This window comes from Cetorhinus maximus, chromosome 18, assembly GCF_964194155.1.
Source record: "Cetorhinus maximus chromosome 18, sCetMax3.hap1.1, whole genome shotgun sequence".
Classification (NCBI taxonomy): Eukaryota; Metazoa; Chordata; class Chondrichthyes; order Lamniformes; family Cetorhinidae; genus Cetorhinus; species Cetorhinus maximus.
This window is the reverse complement of record NC_135896.1, coordinates 4995467-5018513: the sequence shown is the minus strand read 5'-3', so window position 1 is coordinate 5018513 and position 23047 is coordinate 4995467. Positions and strand designations below refer to the sequence as shown.

The window sequence follows — 23047 nt, the reverse complement described above, 5'->3', positions numbered from 1 at the left end:
TATTGTCACAGATATATATGTCACTGAACACACTGTCTTACCTAGGTCACATCTGACAAGCTTGCACTGTCCTAATTAGAATTGAGACGGATCCAGGGATCCATTCACTCTGACTCAGGGATTCTGACACAAGTCACTTTATCATTTAAAAATGTTGCACAGAAAGTATGTGGAGTACCAGCGGCACTCCATTTACCTAAGCCATAATTCTTCATGTGCTAGCCTAGACAGTGAATGTCTAGATGGCCATCTGAGTAGGGAGTGAATCAATGCAGAACATGCAGTCGTCAACTGCAACCAACACAGGGATGCTGATCAGGTACAGGAACCTAGGGTAAGTTTTCCCCCTTTTATCCATGTTAACACCCATAGACCAGATTTCACCAAATTTTGGGCCCCCTTCATCAACAACTGATGCAATCAGCATCTCCAATCAATGGAGCCAGGATTCTGCAGCCATGATCTATGATAGCACTAAATTACCAAACTCAGAAGCTAAATATTTATAGCCTTGGTTAAACAGAACTGAAACACAATTCCAAAGGAAATGTCATGATAGAATTGTACATCACAGAGAGGAGGCCATTTGGCCCATCATGCTTTGGTAGAGCTATCTGATTAGTCCCACTCCGCCTGCTCTTCCCTATAGCTCTGCACATTTTCTTTTCAAGTATTTATACAAATACCATTTGAAAGTTACTTTTGAATCTACTTCCATCACTCTCTCAGACAATAGCTTGCTATGTAAAAAAGCAATTCCCCTCGTCTCTCCTGTAGAAACAGTTTGGAACTAATTTTATGCAAGTTAAAGAAAAAAATGATTCACCACCAGGGGGCAAAGTGACTCCAACAACAAAATCATTGCGGTCGAATCCTGGAGGCTTTCCAGACAAGTGGCTGCTTCCTCAGATCAAAACATGTTTATTTGTGTGCCAGCTCCCTCGGTGTGTGCCGGGAATATGCACAAAGGGCACGCAGCATGGATTCAGGCTAACCTGACTGCACAATTAATTATTGTACATGGGCTACGTTGGCATGGAAACTGGATTTAAATGAGACCACAGATGTTTATCTCCTGCTTCTCTCTAGTCACTGAGGGATTGTCTTAGCTTACAGGTGTACCTCAGTTTCTTCCTTCCATATCTTACGCACCCCCCCTCTACACATTAATATTTACTCTGTGCTTTCTACTTCTCCTAGTCTCCTCCAGCCCTGCAACCCGCCAAGTTCTCTGTACTCCTCCAACGCAGGCCACCTGCGCGACCCTGATTTTAATCACTCCAACATTGCTGCTCATGTCTTCTGTTGTCTAGGTTCTAAGCTCTGGAATTCCTCCCTAAATCTCTTTACTTCACTCTCATCCTTAAAGCATACTTTTCCAACTAAACTTTTGGTCACCTGTTCTTGTGTCATTCAATGTCAACCTATGTCTCTAAGCAACAGCTTACAGTTATCTAGCGGATTTAATGCAGTAAACATCCCAAGGCGCTTAACAAGAGCGATATCAACAAAAAACATTTTTGACACCAAGTCGTATGAGAAATCAGGATATATGATCAAAAGGTTGATCAAAGAGATAGGTTTTTGGAGTACCTTAAAAGAGGGTAGCGAAGTAGAGAGAGGCATGAGAGGTTTAGGGAGGGAATTCCAGAGATCCTGATGAAGGTGCTATATAAATGCAAGTTGTTATTGATCACAGAGTATTTGCTTTCCACCCCACCCCAAGTAGGAGCATTTCTCCCCAAGGCCCCATGGCATAACTGAGATAAGGAGCTCACTAAGGGCAAAATGTAGAATTGCATGATGCAGTACCTATAACTTACTTTCTTTTCCCTTCCAAGCCTCTACAACAGTTACTATACAACCAAGAGTACTTCATAGAGTGAAGTGCTCTGAGGCAATTCATCTTTGTGTATACTTGTAGTGCAAGTCGTATTATAATGACTGCAGTGGTTTACTGTAAAGTTGTTACTATCAATTACATGACCAGGCCTCCACTCTAGGTAATAGAATCACTTCAGAGAGATGTCTGTGCTCCATAGATCAGGGTGGTTTTAAACAACTTGCATTCACTTAAGAGCATGACTTAAAGCACTCAGTGTCAGCTTGGCTCTGTGGGTAGCAATCTTGCCTTCAAGAAAGGTGGTGAGGGATCAAATGCCATTCTGGAGACTGAAGCACAAAAAACAAACTGACCCTTCCAATGTCAGTACCAAGCGAGTGCTGTACTGTTAAAGATGCTTCTCAAGGGCAACTAGGGATGGGCAGTAAATGCTGGCCCAGCCAGCCAGCCCAGATCCCGTGAATTAATACTAAAAAAATGCCGTCTTTTGGATGAAACATTAAGCCAAGGTTATGTCGGCCCTTTTAGGGAAAGTAAAAGATCCCACAGCTGCTATTTCAAAGAAGATCAACAGAGTTCTCCCTGGAGTCCCAGGCAATATGTATCCATCATGCAATATCACTGCAATCTGCACATTTATCTCATTGCCATTTCCAGGATCTTGCTATAAGCCAATTGGTTGCTGTCAAGAAGAAACAAAATGGTTATAGTAGAAACTTGGGTGTCAAAGGTACTTTTGAGTCAAGGGATTTGTGGCCTCTGCATATTGCACAGCAACGCAGTGAGTGGGGAAACTTGTTCCTGTTGCAGTACATGCTGGAAGCACAAAGGAATGCAAGACAACATTACATCATTGCTTCAACCTGGTGGAGTGAATCAGACAAACAGGGCAAGGAGCCTGAAATTTCTATCACAAGTTTCCTGTTGTATTCACCATTACTCCGTACACATCAACCCTCTGTTACTTTGTTAAAGAACCCAATCAAGTTAATCAAACATGTATTTGGTAGGATGAGAAATATACCAGCTTGGCTCAGTGGGGGGCACTCACTCCTCTGAGTGAGGTGGTGAAGGATCAAGTGCCACTCTAGAGTCTGAAGCACAAAAATCAGGTTGACTCTTCCTGTGCCAGTACCAAGGGAGAAATCAAGTGAGAGACATTAATGTGGTGAAAGTGGATTATAGAATACCAAGCATGATTAAAATAAGAGGTTGGCCATTTCATAGAAACCAGAACCAGAACACAGGCCGCATGAACTCCCCTGAGCCGTGAGTTTGAATTTGAGAAGGGCTGAAGGACATTGATAATCTTGTCTCGATTCCTTGGTACTGTTTGGTAAAGAGACAGATGTAATAGGCTTGTCATGTGTCTTACTGGAAATAAACAAACACACAATAGTTTTACAGACTGCTGAGGATGCTGGACTGAAAAGAGTTGTGTTCTCACTCCAAAGGGCACCAACTGGCAGACTGATCAACCAGAACCAAGCAAACTCAGAAATTACTGTTCCTAACAGCAGACTGTAGCAGTTCACAAAGGTAACTCACCACCACCTTCCCAAGGGTAATTAGGGCTGGGCAATAATTATCAATCCCTTGTCAGCGATGGGCCACATCCCAAGAATGAATTTAAAAAACAAGGAATTTCTGTTAAGTAGTTATTCTTCAGCCTAGAGCCTAGACCGTGAGCTTGCTGGACTGTTTGACTGTACTGGGCATCGCAGGCCAATTTTATTTCAAGCCAATGACCTTTTAATCTCTGTCATCTTCCAGATCTGCTGAAGGTTGTCAGCCTGAAAAGGCTCTCACTGCTTCTCTCTCTATAGGTGCTACCCGACCTACCGAATGTTTTCCAGAATTTCCTGTTTTTATTTCTAATACTCTTCCCTGTTCCTCACCTTTTTACTGGGGTGTTAGTCTGGTGTTGCCAACAGCTCTCTGGTATCTCACCCAGTGGCCAAGAATGAGCCCGACAGGAAACTCTGTTTGGATGTTGTATCCTAGCGGGGCATCACAGCTGAACCCAATCTAGTCCCTTTTCGATGTCCACATTTGCCATTGCCATTTTTCAGCAAAGGTCAATGGATAGCAATCAGGAGTGGAATTCCTATCTGGTTCCCTGCCAACCCCTCCCCCAACTCTTTTCTTCACGACTCTAGAGTCATGGAAGCTAACAATAGCACCTCTGCTGCTGCTCTGTTTCAATCAAGGAACGCAGTACAGGCTGGGGCTGGGGCTAGGGCTTAGGTCCAGTGATCCATATATATCAGTGATACAAGACTATGCTTGTATTCACATCAGGACCAAACAAGGGTCCTCCTGCAGGAAAGTGCATTTTAATCAGACAGCTGTACGATAGCACAGAAAAGAAAAAAAACTTACATTTCTATAGCACCTTTCGCAGCCTCAAGATGTTCTAAAGTGCATTACAATGAATTAAATACATATTTAAAATGGGGCCACTGTTGCAGTGTGCAATGTAGGGATAAATGAAGCAGATTTCTGCACAGCAAGATCCCTCAAACAGAAATTAAATAAATGGCCAGATAATCTGTATTAAGTGATGTTGGTTGAAGTGTAAATATTGGCCAGAATACTGGGCTGAACTCCCCTGCTAGGGCTCTTCTTCAAATACTACTGCAGAATCTTTCTCATCCACCTGAGATGGAAGATGGGGCCTTGGTTTAATGTCTCATGTTTAATAACTAGGGCTGTAGAGAGGGCTTTAAACTAAATAGAAGGGGGGGGGGGTGGGGGGAGAAAGAGTTTTGGAGAGGGGATACGTAAGCTTACAAAGCAAAAGAATATGGCAGCATTGCAGGGCAGTTATTTAGGTAATGATACCCAGAGTGTGACAGGAAGGGACAGAGTGTACAAACATTAAAAAAAAACCAGCAGCAAATAGGGTCAATGGGGGAAAAAATGGTAAAAAGGCAAAATTAACGTATCTTTACTTAAATCCACGTAGTATTCAGAACAAAATAAATGAATTAACGGCACAAATAGAGGTTAATGGGTATGATCTTATAGCCATTACAGAGACACGGTTACAAGGAGATCAAAGCCGGGAACTAAACATTCAGGGTTATGTGACCTTTTGAAAGGCAGGCAGGAAGGAAAGGGTGGTGGGGTAGCTTTGTTAGTACAAGATGGAAAAAGTACGATAGCAAGGAATGATCTTGGATCTGAAGATGTAGAATCCATATGGGTGGAGGTAAGAAATATCAAGGGGAAGAAGACACTGGTAGGAGTAGTCTACAGGCCCCTTAACAGTAGCTATACTGTAGGACAGAGAATAAATCAGGAGATAATGAGGGCATGTAAAAAAGGCAGTACATTAATCATGGGTGACTTTAATCTTCATGTAGAATGGGAAAATCAAATTCATAGAGTGTATTTGGGACAGTTTCCTAGAACAATATGTTGTGGATCCAACCAGGGATCAGGCTACTTTGGATCTGGTAATGAATAACAAGGTAGGTTTAATAAATGATCTCAGAGTAAAAGATCTTCGAGGAAACAGTGACCATAACATGGTAGAATTTAGCATTCAGTTGGAATGAGAAACTGGGTCAGAAACAACAGTGGTAAACTTAAATAAGGGTAATTACAAAGGAATGATGGCAGAGTTGACTGAAGTGGACTGGGAAAGGAGTTTAGCAGAAAAGGTGGTTAAATGAACAATGGCAGACATTTAAGAAAAAGAGTTCGCAACAAAGTTACTCCCAGTGAGGAAGAAGGATTCTAGGAACGGGATAAACCAACCATGGTTAACCGAGGAAGTTAAGGATAGTATCAAATTGGAAGAAAATTTGACAATGTGACAAAGATTAGTGGCAAGCCAGAGGATTGGGAAAGTTTTAAAAACCAACAAAAGATGATCAAAACAAATAATAAAGAGGGAGAAAATAAACTTTGAGGGTAAATTGTAAGCAATATAAAAATGGACAGGAAGAGCTTCTTTAAACATATAGAGGGGCCAAAGTGAACTTTGGCCCCTTAGAAAATGAGGCTGGGGAAATAATGGGGAACCAGGAAATGGCGGAGGAGTTGAATAAATGTTTTGTATCAGTCTTCACGGTAGAAGACACTAATAGCATTCCAAAAATACTAAATAATCATGGGGTAAAATGCAGGGAGGAAATAAACACAATAACTATCATGAGAGAAAAAGTACTAGGGAAACTAATGGGGCTAAAGGCCAATAAGTTCCCTGGACCTGATGGGTTGCATGCTCAGATATTAAAGGAAGTAGCCATATTTAACTTGTGTAAATTAATAAAATGTTTAATTTAGCTTGATATAAAACCTCTCGAGAACTGGTGGTATGATTCTTGAATTTAGAGTTGCATTTCAAACACAATGCTTAAAATTATAGGTTATGACAGTTGTTTAAAATTTCCCTCTGGGATTTTTAAATAACTCAGCTTTACCAACTGCTCAGTCATAACACTACACAGACAGTGGATGCACTGGTAGTAATCTTCCAAGAATCCCTAGATTCTGGAAAAGTCCCAGAGGATTGGAAAACTGCCAATGTAACACCCTTATTCAAAATGGGAGGGAGACAAAAAGCAGGTAACTAGGCCAGTTAGCTTAACATCTGCCATTGGGAAAATGTTAGAGTCCATTATAAAGGATGTAATAGCAGAGCATTTAGAAATACATAATCGAATCAAGCAGAGTCAGCATGGCTTCATGAAGGGGAAATCATGCCTGACAAATTTATTAGAATTCTTTGAGGAGGTAACAAGCAGCATAGATAAAGGGGAACTAGTAGATGTAATATATTAGGGAAGTCTTGCTAAAACTATACAAGGTGCTAGTTAGACCATGCCTAGAATACTGTGAACAGTTTTGGTCCCCTTATCGAAGGAAATATATACTGGCATTGGAGGCAGTGCAAAGGAGGTTCACTAGGTTGATCCTGGAGATGGAGGAGAGGTTGAGTAGGTTGGGTTTGTACTCATTGGAGTTTAGAAGACTGAGAGGTGACTTTATTGAAACATACAAGATTCTTAGGGGGCTTGAGAGGGTAGATGCAGAAAGTTTGTTTCCCCTTGTCGGAGAGCCTAGGACCAGAGGGCATAATCTCAGAGTAAGGGGTCGCCCATTTAAGACAGAGATGAGGAGGAATTTCTTCTCTCAGAGAATGGTGAATCTGTGGACTTCTTTACTGCAGAGGACTTTAGAGGCTGGGTCGCTAAGTATATTCAAGGCTGAGCAAGACAGATTTTTAATCAGGAAGGGATTCAAGGGTTATGGGGAAAAGGCAGGAAAATGGAATTGTGGATTATCAGATCAGCCATGATCTCATTGAATGGCGGAGCAGACTCAATGGGCTGAATGGCCTACTTCTGCTCCTACGTCTTATGAAGGCCGGTGAATGGTTTGGGTGGGTACAGGGACTTTGCTCCAGATCACTATTGGTCAACCCATAACCCATGCTGGGAAATGTGTGTATGAGGGTTGAGTGGTGACTGAATTTAACTTGATCCTAATGGTCCCTCCACATGCAAACTGGTCAGTGTTCTCCTCACAATGGGACCCCGATTCAGGTTTCGGAACAGGATACCACCAGCTTCAGAGGAACAAGTTCAAATCAAGATAACAATAACAACTTGCACTTATACAGGACCACTAATCAAGTAAAACATCTCAAGGAGTTTCACAGGAGCATTATCAAACAAAATTTAACATCAAGCCACATAACTAGCTATTAGGACAGATGACAAAGAGTTTGGTCAAAGAGGTGGGTCTTAAAGGGTATCTTAAAAGTGGAGAACAAGGGAGGGAGGCAGAGAAGTTTAAGGACTTCCAGAGCTTAGAGTCTAGGCAGATGAAAGCACAGCCATCAATTGTGGGATGATTAAAATCGTTGACGTGCAAGAGGCTGGAATTGGGGGAGCGCAGAGATCTCAGACTGGTGAAGGTGGTTACAGTGACAGCAAGATATCAGCAGGCAAGTCACCAATCTATTTCAGCTGCCAGTTTCCACTGCTGGATAGGGTTAAAATCGGACCCTCGCTGTCCACTCTTGCACAAAATGTGACGATGATCTAATTGGTAGACCTCAATCTGTCACCCGTGACTCAATAGTAGAACTCCCATCTCAGATACTGAAGCAGACCATTTCCATACACAGCAAGACCTGGACAATATATAGGCTTTGACAGATCAGTGACAAGTGCCATTTGTGTCACACAAGTGCCAGGCAATGACTATTTCCAACAAGAGAGAATCTAACCATCTCCCCTTAACATTCAATAAAATTACTATCGCTGAATCCTGCACTAACATCATCCTGGGATTACCATTGACCAGAAACTGAACTGGACCAGCCATATAAATACTTTGACTACAAGAGTAGGTCAGAAGCTGGGAATTCCAAGGCGAGTAGATCACCTCCTGATTCCCCGAAGCCTGTCCACCATTTGCAAGGCACAAGTCAAGAGAGTGTGATGGAATGCTTTCCACTTGCCTGGAAGAGTACAGCTTCAACAACACTCAAGAAACTTGACACCATCCAGTAAAAAGCAACCTGCTTGATTCACACCCCATCCACCACCTTAAATATTCACTCCCTCATCGCGGCCGCACAGTGGCAACAGTGTTTACTACAAACAAGATGCACTGCAGAAATCACCAAGGCTTCTTCAACAGCACTTTCCAAACCCCAACCTCTAGCACTGAGAAGGGCAAGGGCAGCAGACACCACCACCTGCAAGTTCCCCTCCTAACTACAAACCATTCTGACTTGGAATTGTCTGGATGGTGTGGGTCCCTACACTGTCACTGGACAAATCCTGGAACTCCCTTCCTAACACTGAGTGTACCTACACCACATGGACTGCAGCAGTTGAAGTAGGCAGCTCACCATCATCTTCTCCACATTTAAGAAAGGATGTACATGCATTGGAAGCAGTACAGTGAAGGTCCCTGGGATGAGGTTGTCCTATGATGAGTCTGAGTAAATTGGGCCTATATTTTCTGGAGTTTAGGGAGGCAATCTCATTGAGACATACAAGATTCTGAAGGGGCTTCTTAGATGCACAGAGATTGTTTCTACTGGTCGGGGAATCTAAATCACAGGTACAGTCTCAGGATTGGGGCCAATCGTTTAGGACTGAGATGAGGAGAAAGTACTTTGCTCAAAGGGTTGCGAATTTTTGGAATTCTCTACCCCATAGAGTTGTGGATGCTCCGTCGTTGAAATACATTTAAGGCTGGGATAGATTTTTTTAGTGTTAGAGAATCGAGGGATATGGGGAGCAGTCAGGAAGGTGGAGTTGAAGCCCAAGATCAGCCTTGATCATACTAAATGGTGGGGCAAGTTTGATTGGAGCAGGAGTGGACCATGAGACCTATTTCTTGTGTTCTTATGTTCTCCAGGGAAATTAGGGGTGGGCAACAAATTCTGGCCTTGCCAGCGATGCCCACACCCATTGGTGTCAGGAAGGTATAATAATTTTCATAATGTTACTGTAATTTATTGTAGAGTAATAGTGGGGTCTGTGTGTGTGGGTATGTGTGGGTGGGTGGGGCGACTTCACTGAATTAAAGACAGCTGGTCTGAAGGCTTTGATGTAAGAAGAGAAGCTAGTTTTGAAATGCTAAATAGGTAAACATAGGTGAAGTTTTGGAATGTGAGGTGTAAAGAGAACATTTGCATTTTTGAATAAACCAGAATAGCTTGAATTCAAAAGAGGGGATGAAATGTTACACCTAGCCAAAAGAAGTTAAGAAACAGTGTGTTTACTTTTGCCTAAGATTACTGGTAAAATTAGTACGATGATAGATTATTACGGAGGTAAAGTCCAAAGACAGTAAAACAATGGGAATTTGTATTCAAAGGGGAAAACATGTATAAAGGAGAGAAGGATGTATGTAAGGGCAGGCATTTTAGATCTGACACAAGTGTGAAAAGCTTCCAGCATCTAAGCCTCAAGCTGATGTTTTCAAGGAACAGAAGCTGAGAAAAACTCACTTTGAATTCGACTGTTCAGGGTATCGTGTTACTTTGCTTGGGTCTTTTAAAATCTATATGCCTTACTGTTGCCTTAACGGAGGTGTAACTGGGATTTAGATTAAATCAGGGGAGCTAGGAGTTATCATAGTAGTAATTTGTAGACCCATGTATGTGCTTAAAATTACTTATTTTATTAATATATGTTTAATTTAATTTTCTAAAAACCCTCTAAGACTTGGTGGACTTACTACTGAATTCAAGGCACGCATCTCAAAATAAATATACAAATTGCAAAACAATTGTGGCAGTTGTTTCAAGTTTCCCTTTGGGATTTGGGCAGATCAGCATTTACCATTGGCTGTGCCATAACAACGGAAGAGTAAAGTTAGAAATTTGTGGGTTCAAGTTCCATCCCAAAACTATCTAAACACATAATTTAGGCCAACACTTAGTGCAGTATTTTTTTTTTATTTAGGGAGTGCAAAACCATTATATAAATGTGTTGTCTTTTAGATGAGATGTTAAACCAAGGCTCCTGTCAGTCTTCTCAGGTAGATATAAAAGTTTCCATGACACCATTCAAAGTAAAGCTAGGGGGCAGAACTTTTACCTCGGCGTGCGGCACATGCCTGACCCACTCGGGTGTAAAGTAGTGCTTGATGACATCATGTTAGTGTCCCAACATCATCCTGCACTCGTGTGATATTTCAGTCAGAGGGAGCACGTGAAAGTGGCCCGTCCAACCCAAATCATCCAAAATCATGCAGTTTTGATGAAATTTTATCAACCTGAAACATTAATTCTCTCCCCATACATGCTGCCTGACCTGTGGGGGATTTCCAGCATTTTCTGTTTCTATTTCACTAAAGATCCGCAGATCTGGTCTTTATCACATTGTGGTTTTTCAGGAGTTGTGTGCGCAAATTGGCTGCCACATTTCCTACATTACAACAGTGACGACACTTCATAAAATACTTTATTGCCTGAAAAGCTGTGTGTTCAAGAAAGGCGCTATATAAATGCAAGTTTGTTCTTTATTTTACAAATCTGTCTGTGCTTCACTCAGATCTGAAGTCTTCAAATGAAGGTTGTGGGCCAAACAGTCAAAAGCTCCAGAATCCCACATTCGCTACATGATGATGTAGTTAAAAATCTACAGGCCACTGCAAGTGGTGGGTGGCAGCTAGTTCACGAGTTAGGTATAGGAGTAGGACTGAACTCTATATAGGAAGGAGCCTGGGTATGTGAGAAAGAAATTCACCACACTCCTGAACTGGTCTCCAGTCCACAGCTGCTTTGGGATTTGTATCTTCATCATAAGGCTTCTGCCAATTGGGACTTCTGCCTGGAGTATAAAAGGACCAGAATTCTCAGCTTGTGGAGAGGGTATTGGAGTTTATACTGGTTCAGCCATTAAAAGTAGCCTATGTATAGTGACACCACAAGAGCAGCAAAAATGTAGGTGACTGGGCAACTCCACCGTCAATCACCACTGTAAGTGACTTGGATTTTTTTTTTTAAATAAATATTTATATTATGCAACTATCCTCCACTCACTGCAAGTTTTGCTGGAGAAATAACCCTGCTGCACTTGGGAGATCTAAGGTGTGACTGAAATCAGGAGATCACCGTGTGGTGAATTTCTTTCTCAGCACCAGATTCAAATGGCCCTGCTGAGTTCGGGTTTCCCACATGCGGTAGTCACTTCCCACCCCGAAAAACGGTTTCTGCCAGATTTGGGGGTGGGCATTCCGGAAACAGTGTCTGTCCACCATTTTGGATATGCTGCGGACTCCCTGTGACTCCTTGGAAATCCAGGCCTTTATCTCCCCAACTCCTTTCCACACCCTCACAGCCCCTTCACCATCTCTCCACAAGTTTAGAAAAATAGGAATTTAAATCCACAATAAATTTATTGCTGCTTAAAATTGGAGTCAGAGAGGAAATGAGTCAACTTATCCCATTCCATCACAAGTGGCATTGACGAAGTAGAGTCTGTGTTTCCAATCCAGAAAATAAAGCTCAGTTGTCAGGCTACAGATGGTTACAGAAACACAGTTGGATGTTTATTTTACAACTGTTTTATTACCAGCAGGCATTGCATAATGGTGCGCTGACAGATCAGTCTAAACAAGTCAACCATCAGAACAAAGGAGGCTCAGAGCACAGCAGTGTTCAGTACCATTCGTGACTCCTCAGCTACTGCGGCAGTCCATGTACATACGTGGCAAGGCCTGGACAGCATTCAGGCTTGGGCTGATATTTGACAAGTAACATTCATGCCACACAAGTGCCAATTAATGACTATTACCAAGAGAGGATCTAACCATCTCCCCATAACATTCAGTGGCTTTACCACCGCTGCATCCCCCGCCATCAACATCCTGGAGGCTACCATTGACCAGAAATTTAAAACTGGACAAGTCATATAAATACTTTGGCTACAAGAGCAGGTCAGAGGGTGGGAATTCTACAGCGAGTAACTCACCTCTTGACTCCCCAAAGTCTGTCCACCATCTACAAGGCACAAGTCAGAAGTGTGATGGAATACTCTCCATTTGCCTGAATGAGTGCAGCTCCAACAACACTCAAGAAGCTTGACACTGTCCAGGACAAAGCAGCCAGCTTGATCGGCACACTATCCGCCACGTTAAACATTCACTTCCTCCACCAGCAATGCACAGTGGTAGCACTGTGTATCATATACAATACCCACTGCAGCGAATCACCAAGACTCTTTTGAAAGCACCTTCCAAACCCACAACCTCTACCAACTACGAACAAGGGTAGCAGACACATGGGAATACCACTATCTGCAATTTCGCATCCAAGTCAGACATCATCGTGACTTGGAATCAGGTCACTGTTCCTTCATTGTTGCTGGGTCAAAACCCTGGAACATCCATTGTGAATGTACCCATGGATGGACTGTAGCAATTCAAAAAAGTGGCTCACCAATTCTTAAGGGCAATAAAAGGACAGTCAACAAAAGCTTGCCTTGTCAGCGACACTCAAATCCCAAGAAAGATTAAAAAGCACTAAGACAAGGTCTAGCCAATTTAACCTCAATTGGCAAGGTTAATTACTTGCATCTGCGGTTCACCTTCTGGCAGTAGGCAACTGGTTCAAAATAGAAACAAAACCCACAGGAAAGGGACAACCAGTTAGTCAGCATCTAAGAGACAAGCCTCATGCCAGAACCCTGATGAATTGGGCCCCACCCAAATGATTAACCTGTGCTGTCTTTTCAGGTGTTGATCTATCCCCAGCATTTCCAGATTTCCTTTTGCCATTTACATTGAGCCTATTATACAGAAACAGGCTGTTGGGCCCAACTGGTTTATGCCAGTGTTCGCACACTCCATACATGCCTCCTCCTAATCCTCTATCAGCATTACCCTCTATTCCTATTTCCGTCATATGTTTATCTAGCTTCCCATTAAATGCATCCATGCTGTTCATCGCTACCACTCCTTGTGGTAGAGTGTTCCATATTCTAAACATTTCTGGATTAAGAAGTTTCCCCTGAAACTTTTGATGTTGGTGGCAGTCTCACCTCGGAGTCACAAGTTTCCAGGTTCAAATCCCATTCTAGGGCTTGAGCACAAAAATCAAAGCTGACGCTCCAGTGCAGCACTCCCTCAGTACTGCACTGTCATTTTTTGGATGAGACATTAAACCCATCTACTGGCTTGGGTAGATGTGAAAGATCCCATGGCACTATTTCAAAGAAGGGCAGGGGAGTTATCCTTGGTATCAAGGCCAATATTTATCGCTCAATTAACATCACAAAAACAGATTACTTGGTCATTATCACATTGCTGTCTATGGGAGTATGCTGTGCACAAATTGTCACATTTCCTACAGCAGTAAATACACTTCATAAAATATTTAATTGGCTATAAAAGTGCTTTGAGACATCTGTGGTCATGAAAAGTGCTATATAAAGCACCATTGTGACCATCTATCATGGTTAAATAACCATATAAGGCGACTCACATATGGAAAATATCCCTTTGGGGGAGGCTACCAAGGATAGGCTGGCTCAATAGATCTGTTTCTCCCCTTCCCCTACCACCCTGCCTCATCCCACTCCACCCAGGTCTTCCCTGAAGTTCCCAGAAATTATCTCCTGGACATTGCTGCAAACAACACAAGGGTGTGAAAAAAATCAAAGAGGCATTTAAAAAATGATTTTAGTCCAATATTCTTACAATACTTTTATTAGTTATACAAATATTGAAACTGGGCAAAGGGTGTTTGAACTGGGCAGAATTATTGGTGGGACGAGTGGGGAGTCATGTAATGAAACCTCCAGGATTACGTCCAACCAGAGTTGGCAATCCTACTCTCAAACGTCTATTCATGTGTCCTTTGGCAATAAGCCACATGTTCTAAAGGAAATAGCCTTCTTGCCAGCTCCTTACCAACCAGAACCCCTGATCTTAAAAAAGAACAAAGTTCAATAATAAGGAGTTTTAAGTGATATATTCTCTGGGTCACAATGCCAGAGTTATAAAAACCTAAAGCGGGGTCATACTATCTTTAGGGAAAAGACAATGAGAGTAAGTGTGCACACCGGCACATTCAGACTTGCTTTTATAGCACAGTCTGCAGAATCGTACTGAAACAGAGAAAGCTCTCACAATATAAGATGGTAAGAAATAGGAGCAGGACTAGACCACACGGTCCCTTGAGCCTGCTCAGCTATTCAGTAAGATCATGACTGATCTGACCTTGGCCTTAATTCCACTTTCCTGCCTGTTCCCCATAACTCTTGACTCCCCAAAAGTTCAAACATCTGTCCATCATCTCTGTCTAAACATCTCACTCTGACTCAATCCCACTGGAACAAACAGGGGAAGTTGCACAGGAAGGGAGAACCAGTACCATGGAGCAACATACATTAGCTTAGTTAACAAGTCTAAGGGAAGGAACAAGTGTTTGTAAAGTACTAAGAATAAATTAACACCACAAATATAGTGTGACTGTGGAATGGTTTGCATGTGCACTGGCGCTAATGTTGCAGTGCTCGAGTTAGGCCCTGACCTGAATACAGAGGGAAAAGAAGCGAGACTCCCTCGTTTAACGTTGCATAGAATAGAAATCCCTTGGACCTCTTGGACACTTCTATCAAACCTACCTTAAATTCATTGAAATATTTAGAGAGAGTATAAATGCCCAGGCCTAACTCTCTAAACATTGAATTTTTAACTAGTGGGTGAGCTTAACAGAGGAAAATCAGACAAGACAGTGGGTGCAGGGTATTGCCTGGCTGGCACTCAACCTGAGACAGCATGCTGTAGTGTAATCATTGCTTTTATATTGTGTTTGAGTTTGTTGGCTTTCAGATGAGAAGTTAAACTCAAGTCCAGTCTTCCCTCTTAAGTAGCTGTGAAAGATCCTAAGGCTAGTGTTTGAACAAGAGCAGGGAGTTCTCCCTGATGTCTTGGGCCAACATTCATCCCTCAACCAACATCATTAAAACAGATTCACTGCAGGAATTCATGAAGGCTTCTTCGACAGCACCTTGCAAACCCACAGCCACTACCATCTAGAAGGACAAGGGCAGCAGATAGTTGGGAACACCACCACCTGTAAGTTCCCCTCCAAGTCGCTCACCATCCGGACTTGGAAATATATCGCCGTTCCTTCACTATCGCTGGGTCAAAATCCTGGAACTCCCTTCCTAACAGCACTGTGGGTGTACCCACACCACATAGGCTGCAGCGGTTCAACAAGGTAGCTCACCACCACCTTCTCAAGGGCAACTAGGGATGGGCAATAAATGCTGACCCAGCCAGCGAAGCCTATATCCCGTGAATAAATAAAAAAACTTCTGCTCATTATCATATCGTTGTTTGTGAAAACTTGCTGTGCACAAATTGACTGTTGTATTTCCTACGTTGCAACAATTTAACAACACTTCAAACAAGTACTTCATTGATTGTGAAGCACTATGGGATGTCCCAATGTGGTGAAAGGTGCTATATGGTGTAGTGGTAATGTCACTGGACTAGTAATCCAGAGGCCCAAGTGAATTCCCTGGGGACGTGGGTTTAAGTCTCACCATGGCAGCTGGTGAAATTTAAATTCAATTAATAAAGCTAGTCTCACTGATTGTTGTAAAAACCCCATCTGATTCACTAATGTCCCTTAGGGAAGGAAATCTATCATCCTTATCCAGTCTGGCTTTCATGTGACTGCAGGCTCTCAAATGGCCTAACAAGTCACTCAGCTCAAGGGACATTAGGAATGGGCAACAAATGCTGGCCTTGCCAGTGACACCCACATCCATGAAAGAGTAAAGCAAAAAATATTTCATGCTCCAGCTATTGAGAGCATCAAGTAGATTTAGCAGATTGAATAAGGCCAGTGCTTGGGAAGATCTGGTAAAAGTCACAGATTCCTGAGTGTCAGGAATAGTGAAAGCATCCACATTTAATCTGCGAGATTCACTCTAGGTGCAATCAGCATTAGCATGGCACTACTGTAATATAACACCAATAAGAAGCCCCCACACCTGGGAAAAACTGTTTGGGGAGCTACCATTCTCTCTGTCAAGGTTGCAGTAGGCTCACTTAAGAGGTGGCTTTTTAATATTGATTCTCCCCATCAAAGGACCGAGCCATTCCAGAAATGGTATTGTGTGAAAGGCAAATACGCAAGTTTCCATGCACGTCGATCAGGATTAAGAGTCCTAATTGATTTATTCCCAATACTCCCACTGCCCTCTTTGAAAAACTTCAATCTGAGCACAAACCAGGGATTGGACCCGGGACACTGATGTATAGCCCACTATTACACAATGTGCAATTGCTAAGGTTACATTTCACTCCTCTCAAATTGTTTTGCCTTTGCTTTTCATCTCCAGACTTCCTTACTGCAGTCACACTCTGGCAGCAACTATCAGCGCATTATTCAACAGTGGATACATCACAATTAAACCCAATCCTAGTTTACCCAATATCCTCACTTGCAGTAGGGGCCACTGGCTCATACTTTAAATGTAGGCATCACTTGCAGAGTCAACCTTTATTGCCTACCCCTAGTTGTGCCAAGAAGCTGGTACTGGTGGTGACTGTGTGCCTTCTTCTTGAACCATTGCAATTCTTTGATAAGGCAAGATGTTTTGCTCAGCCAGAGGGTAGATAGACTTCAACTATGTTGGTGTGAGATTGGAGTTGCATATATGTCAGATCGGGCAAGGACACAGCTCGCCTCTCTAAAAATGGACATTAGTGAACAGGTTGGATTTGTACTGAGCGGTGGCTCAGTTGGTAGCATTCTGGCCTTTGAGTCATGGCATCGTGGGTTCAAGCCCACTCCAGGACTTGAGCACCAAAAACAAGACTGACACTCCACTGTAGTACTGAGGGGAGCGCTGCACTATTGGAGGTGTTATCTTTTTGATGAGATGTTAAATTGAGGACCTGTCTCAGGTCAATGTGAAAAATCCCATTGCACTATTTTGATGAAGGACAATGAGTTATGCCAAGTGTTTTAGTCAATATTTATCACTCAATTAACACCAGAGTATCTGCTCATTATCACAATGCTCTTTATGGCTGCTTGCTTTGCAAAAATTAACTGCAATTTCCTACATTACAATGGTAACCATATTTTAAAAGTAATTAATTGGCTGTAAAGCACTTTGGAACATTCAGTGGTCATGAAAGGTGTCATATAAATGCAAGGTTTTTTGTAAAATACAACGATCCAACAGTTTTATGGTGACTTTTACTGATGTTTTTTAAATCTTAGAAGTAAAAAGTAATTGTATTCAAATTCTCAAACTGCTCTGGATTATTAGCCCAGGCCTTTGTATTACTAGTCCACTAGTATGTAACCACTGCTCTACTTTACCCAACAGAAGGATTTCCCCGTCTGAAACAGGAATCCCAATGTTAATATTGATGCAATCACCTGACTGAGACTATATATCACTCAGCAAAGACGGAGGTTGAACCTGGAATACAGCTCAGAGATAAGAGCTATACCTCCAGAGTCGAGCTCATTGGGGGATACTACAAGGTAACGGCTGAGTGACATTTATTCAATAATTCATTGTTGAAGTCACTCCGTCTCAAGTTGAACAATTGTAGGATTTAGACATAAAAAAAGTGAAAATATTATAATTCTTTTTTTAAATGACTCAGTATTACAGCATACTACTTCTTCAACCCTCAATACTCTAAGCCACAGCTATTAAAGATACAATATTCCCCAAGTGAAGGTTTGAAGGTGTTGAACTAAGAATTATCAAGTTCTAAACCACTTTGCAAGTTCAAAGTTCACCACCCAGCTTGATACTGTTGGCATATTAGAGAGAGAGTTAAAAGTTAATGAATAAAAGTAAAGGGCAGGAAACAGAAGGAATTGGGGTTGGGGGATGGAAATCAAATAATGAAAGTCTTGCTTAGTAATTTTGTAATTCATCTTGGAATATTTTTTTTTTGAAAAATATACTTTATTCATAAAATATCTGGAACATTCCAAAACATTTCAAAATCACCATCACATAAGTACAATCAGATTCAACTTTTACACATGTATCACAAGGTGCATCAATACACTCAATGAATATTACAATCATTTCAATATGGTCAATGCAGACAATAAAAGGTATTGGAGTTATCAATATATATTGCATTCTGAGGTGCTTCAATACATTTCTAATACAATTAGTATTCACTGCATACATTCATTTTGAGCGGTACAGCCCGAGGGGCTCTCAACAGTTCCCAGTCCCTCGGTGCCCTATGGCAGAAAGATCTTAGACAGCGACCTTTCCCCATTGCCCCTTTGCGGCGGCTGCCCCAAGCTTTAGTGCGTCCCTCAGCACATAATCCTGGACCTTGGAATGTGCCAGTCTGCAACACTCAGTCGGGGACAACTCTTTGCGCTGGAAAACCAACAAGTTTCGGGCAGACCAAAGAGCGTCTTTCACCGAGCTGATGATCCTCCAGCTGCAGTTGATGTTTGTCTCGGTGTGTGTCCCTGGGAACAGCCCGTAGAGCACAGAGTGCTCTGTCACAGAACTGCTCGGGATGAACCTCAACAGAAACCACTGCATCTCTCTCCAGACCTTCTTTGCAAAGGCACAATCCACAAGGAGGTGAACAATGATCTCGTCCCCACCACAGCCACCTCGAGGGCAACGTGCCGAGGGGGTGAGACTCCTGGCGTGTTGGAAGGATCTGACGGGGAGAGCCTTTCTCACCACCAGCCAAGCTACGTCTTGGTGCTTGTTAGAAAGTTCTGGCGATGAGGAATTCTGCCAAATGACTTTGACAGTCTGCTCGGGGAACCATCCCACAGGATCCACCCTCTCCTTTTCCCGCAGGGCCTCTAAGACGTTACGTGCCGAGCACTGCCTGATGGACTGGTAGTCAAAGGTGTTTCTCTGCATAAATTTTTCAACGAGGGACAGGTGATGCGGCACGGTCCAACTACTTGGAGCGTTCCGCGGCAGCGTGGCCAGACCCATCCTTCGCAACACCGGGGACAGGTAGAACCTCAGCACGTAGTGACACTTGGTGTTTGCGTACCGAGGGTCTACGCACAGCTTGATGCAGCCGCACACAAAGGTGGCCATCAGTATGAGGGCGATGTTGGGCACATTTTTTCCCCCTTTATCTAGAGGCTTGTACATCGCATCCCTGCGGACATGATCCATTTTCGACCTCCAGATAAAGCAATAGATGGCTTGGGTGATCGCCATCGCGCAGGAGTCTGGAATGGGCCAGACCTGTGCCATGTACAGCAACAGCAAGAGTGCCTCACACCTGATGACCAGGTTCTTACCGGCAATAGAGAGGGAGCATCGCTCCCACATGCCCAGTTTTCTTTTCACCATAGACACTCGTTCCTTCCAGTTTCTAATGCATGCCCCGGTCCCTCCGAACCATATCCCCAGCACCTTCAGGCCGTCAGCCCTGACAGTGAAGGGGACAAAGGATCGGTCAGCCCAGTTCCCAAAGAACATGGCCCTGCTCTTCCCACGATTTACCCTGGCTCCCAAGGCCAGTTCGAACTGGTCACAGATGTGGATCAGTCTGCGCACCAACAGCGGATCCGAGCAGAAGATGGCGACATCGTCCATGTACAGGGAGGCTTTGACCTGAGTGCCTCCACTGCCGGGGATCGTCACTCCTCTTATGCCCGGATCCTTCCTGATGGACTCAGCAAAGGGTTCTATGCAACACACAAAAAGGACAGGGGAGAGAGGACAGCCCTGCCTGACTCCAGATTTAATAGGAAAGCTTTCTGATTCCCACCCATTGATTGAGACTGCGCTACTGATGTTAGTGTAGAGCGGTTGGATCCAATTGTGAATTCCATCCCCAAACCCCATTTTGGAGAGCACATCCACCATGTAGGTGTGCGATATTCTGTCAAAGGCCTTCTCCTGATCCAGGCTGATGAGGCAGGTGTCCACACCTCTGTCCTGCACATAGGCAATCGTATCCCTGAGCAGCGCGAGGCTGTCAGATATCTTCCTGCCTGGCACAGTGCAGGTCTGGTCAGGGTGGATCACCAATTCCAGAGCGGACTTGACCCGATTGGCGATGACCTTGGACAGAATCTTACAGTCCACATACAACAGTGAAATGGGTCGCCAATTTCTAATTTCCTCCCTTTCCCCCTTGTGCTTGTAGATGAGGGTGATGATGCCTTTCCTCATGGATTCTGACATACTACCGGCCAGGAGCATACTCTCGTACACTTCTAGCAGGTCTGGGCCGATCCAGTCCCACAGAGCCGAATACAACTCCGCCGGCAAGCCGTCGCTTCCGGGAGTTTTACTCTTCTCGAAGGACTCAAGGGCCTTAGTCAGTTCGTCAGGAATTAGCGGTTTGTCCAGGCTCTCCCGTGTACTGTCGTCTAAGACCTCCGTGATAGAGGACAGGAAGGACTGGGAGGCCGTGCTGTCCGTGGGCTTCACGTCATACAATCCGGCATAAAAGGATTTGCTGATCCTCACAATGTCGGACTGCGATAACTTTACCAAGCCGTGTTCTTCCTTCAGGCTGCTGATCACAGGGCTCTCTCTGTGTACCTTTTGGAAGAAGGAACGTGAGCACGTCTCATCCTGCTCCACGGAGCGGACTCTGGAACAGAAGATGATATTGGAGGCCTCCGAGGCAAAGTGCGAGGCTTGCTGGCTCTTCACCTCTTGGAGTTCCTCCTTGACATCGACCCCCCATCGACTGCAGCCGGAGCAGATTATGCATATTTTTCTGGAGTCGGGACATTTCCCTCTGTTCCTTTCTAGCTTTCTGGGCGTCTTTGAGGATGAAAAACCTCTTGATGTTTCCCTTGACCGCTTCCCACCAGTGTGTCAGGGACTCAAAGAGGGGTTTCATGGTTCTCCAACCTTTGTAATCCCTCTTGAGCTCCTCAATGTTCTCTGGGGTCAGCAGTTGCAAGTTTAGCTTCCATGCCCCCCTGCCCACCCTCTGGTCTTCCTCTAAGTGACAGTCAGCCAGTAGGAGGCAGTGGTCAGAGAAGAACACCGGCTTGACGTCGGTGGATCTGACTGCGAACGCACGGGACACAAACAGGAAGTCTATCCTGGAACGGATGGACCCATCTGGCCGCGACCAGGTGTATATATGCTGCGCTCCGCCTGCAGGGTGCTGAAGACGTCGTGCAGCTTGGCATCCTTAACTGTTTCCATCAGGGATCTGGACGTAGCGTCCAATCTGCTGTCGGCCCTGCCGGATCGTCTAGCCGCATCGATGATGCAGTTGAAGTCACTGCCCAGAATGACCAGCCTGGAGGTCGCCAGCAGCAATGGGAGCTGCTGAAAAACCGCCAGCCGCTTGCCCTTTTGTGCCGGGGCGTACACGTTAATTACCCGGAGTGGAGCATTCTTGTACATTACGTCTGCTACGAGGAGGCGCCTGCCCACCACCTCCTTAACCTCGGAGACGGTGAAGTTGCCTCCCCGCAGCAGAATACCCAGGCCGGAGAAACAAGAGTCATTTCCTCCCGACCAGATCGATGGCCCATGGGACCACCATCGTGACCATTGCCTGTAGGAGCTGAGGTACGGTATCGCACACTCCTGCAGAAACAACAGGTCAGCTTTGACCTTGGCAAGGTAGTCCAAGGTCGCAACACATCGCGTAGTAGATTTAATGCTACGCACATTTATGGATATAATCTTTACACCCATTTTAAAGCATTTAGTCTCTTACCAAACCTGTTGTCTCTGAGAGTCCCAGACCTTTGGTCTGCTCCTGCATCCCCATAGTGTGCACAAATTGCTTCACTTTGGATGGGCTGAGGAAACTGTCCTGAACCTCCCCATTGAAGATGTTCTGCTCAGGTGGCATCTGGGGGTTCGTGCAGAGAATGGGATTTGAAATGTCCTTTGTTGGAGAAGCTTCTCCAATCCTCTCCCACTCTGGGGAGTTGCTGCTCCCGGCTTCCCGGAGCTGGGGTGCGCTGAGCACTTCACTGCTCCCAGATTCCTGGGGCTGGGGTGCGCTGGCCTCTTCGGGTTGTGGACAAAGTTGGGGTGCGCTGCTCTCCTCATTGTCTCCAATGTTCTGGAGCTTGGGTGTCTCATCCTCCAACTCCCTGGAGCTTTGCCGCTTCTTCTGTAGGTGCCGCCCTGGCACTTCTTCGTCTGAAGAGCAGCTGCCCTTGTCATCCGTGTCAGATGGGAGACGCCTCTTGCCACTTGTCTGGGAAGTGGCTTGGTCCCTTCTTCCTTTTGGCTCTCTTCACCAGCTGCCACTCCCCCTGCTGATTTTCCGCTGCTTCCTCCTCCTCCATTCATTCGCTCTCCTGAGGAGTGGGAGGTTCAGGGGGCAGTGCTGCTGATTGGCTGTCTGCTGCCTCAATCTTTTCCTCCACCTTGTCTCTCTCCCTGTCCTCCTTTGTCCCATTGTTCTCACTGGGGGCCTTGGTGGTTGGAGTGTTGCAAGTGTCCTTGGTATTAGTGACATGAAGCATTTCCTCTGCTTTCCCCTCGTTGGCTTTGGCTGCCTGTGCATAAGTGAGGCAGCGTTTGGGGCAGGTCCTGTAGAGGTGACCTGCCTCGCCACACAGGTTGCAGCACTTAGTCTGTTTGCAGTCCTTTGTCCGGTGCCCTTCCTGTTTGCAGTTCTTGCAGAGGGCGGCGCTGCAGTTGGCCACCACATGACCAGACTTGCCGCATGAGCGACAAAGTTTGGGCTGCCCAGCGTAGACAAGGTAGCCACGGCTTCCCCCGATAGCGA

At 44.4% G+C, this 23047-nt stretch overlaps 1 protein-coding gene across 1 annotated transcript in view; it reads right to left on the bottom strand.

Annotated features, from left to right (window-relative positions):
- Positions 1-23047, bottom strand: part of LOC144692894 (uncharacterized) — a 90813-nt gene that overhangs the window by 50696 nt on the left and 17070 nt on the right. The gene's annotated exons all lie outside the window — the stretch shown is intronic.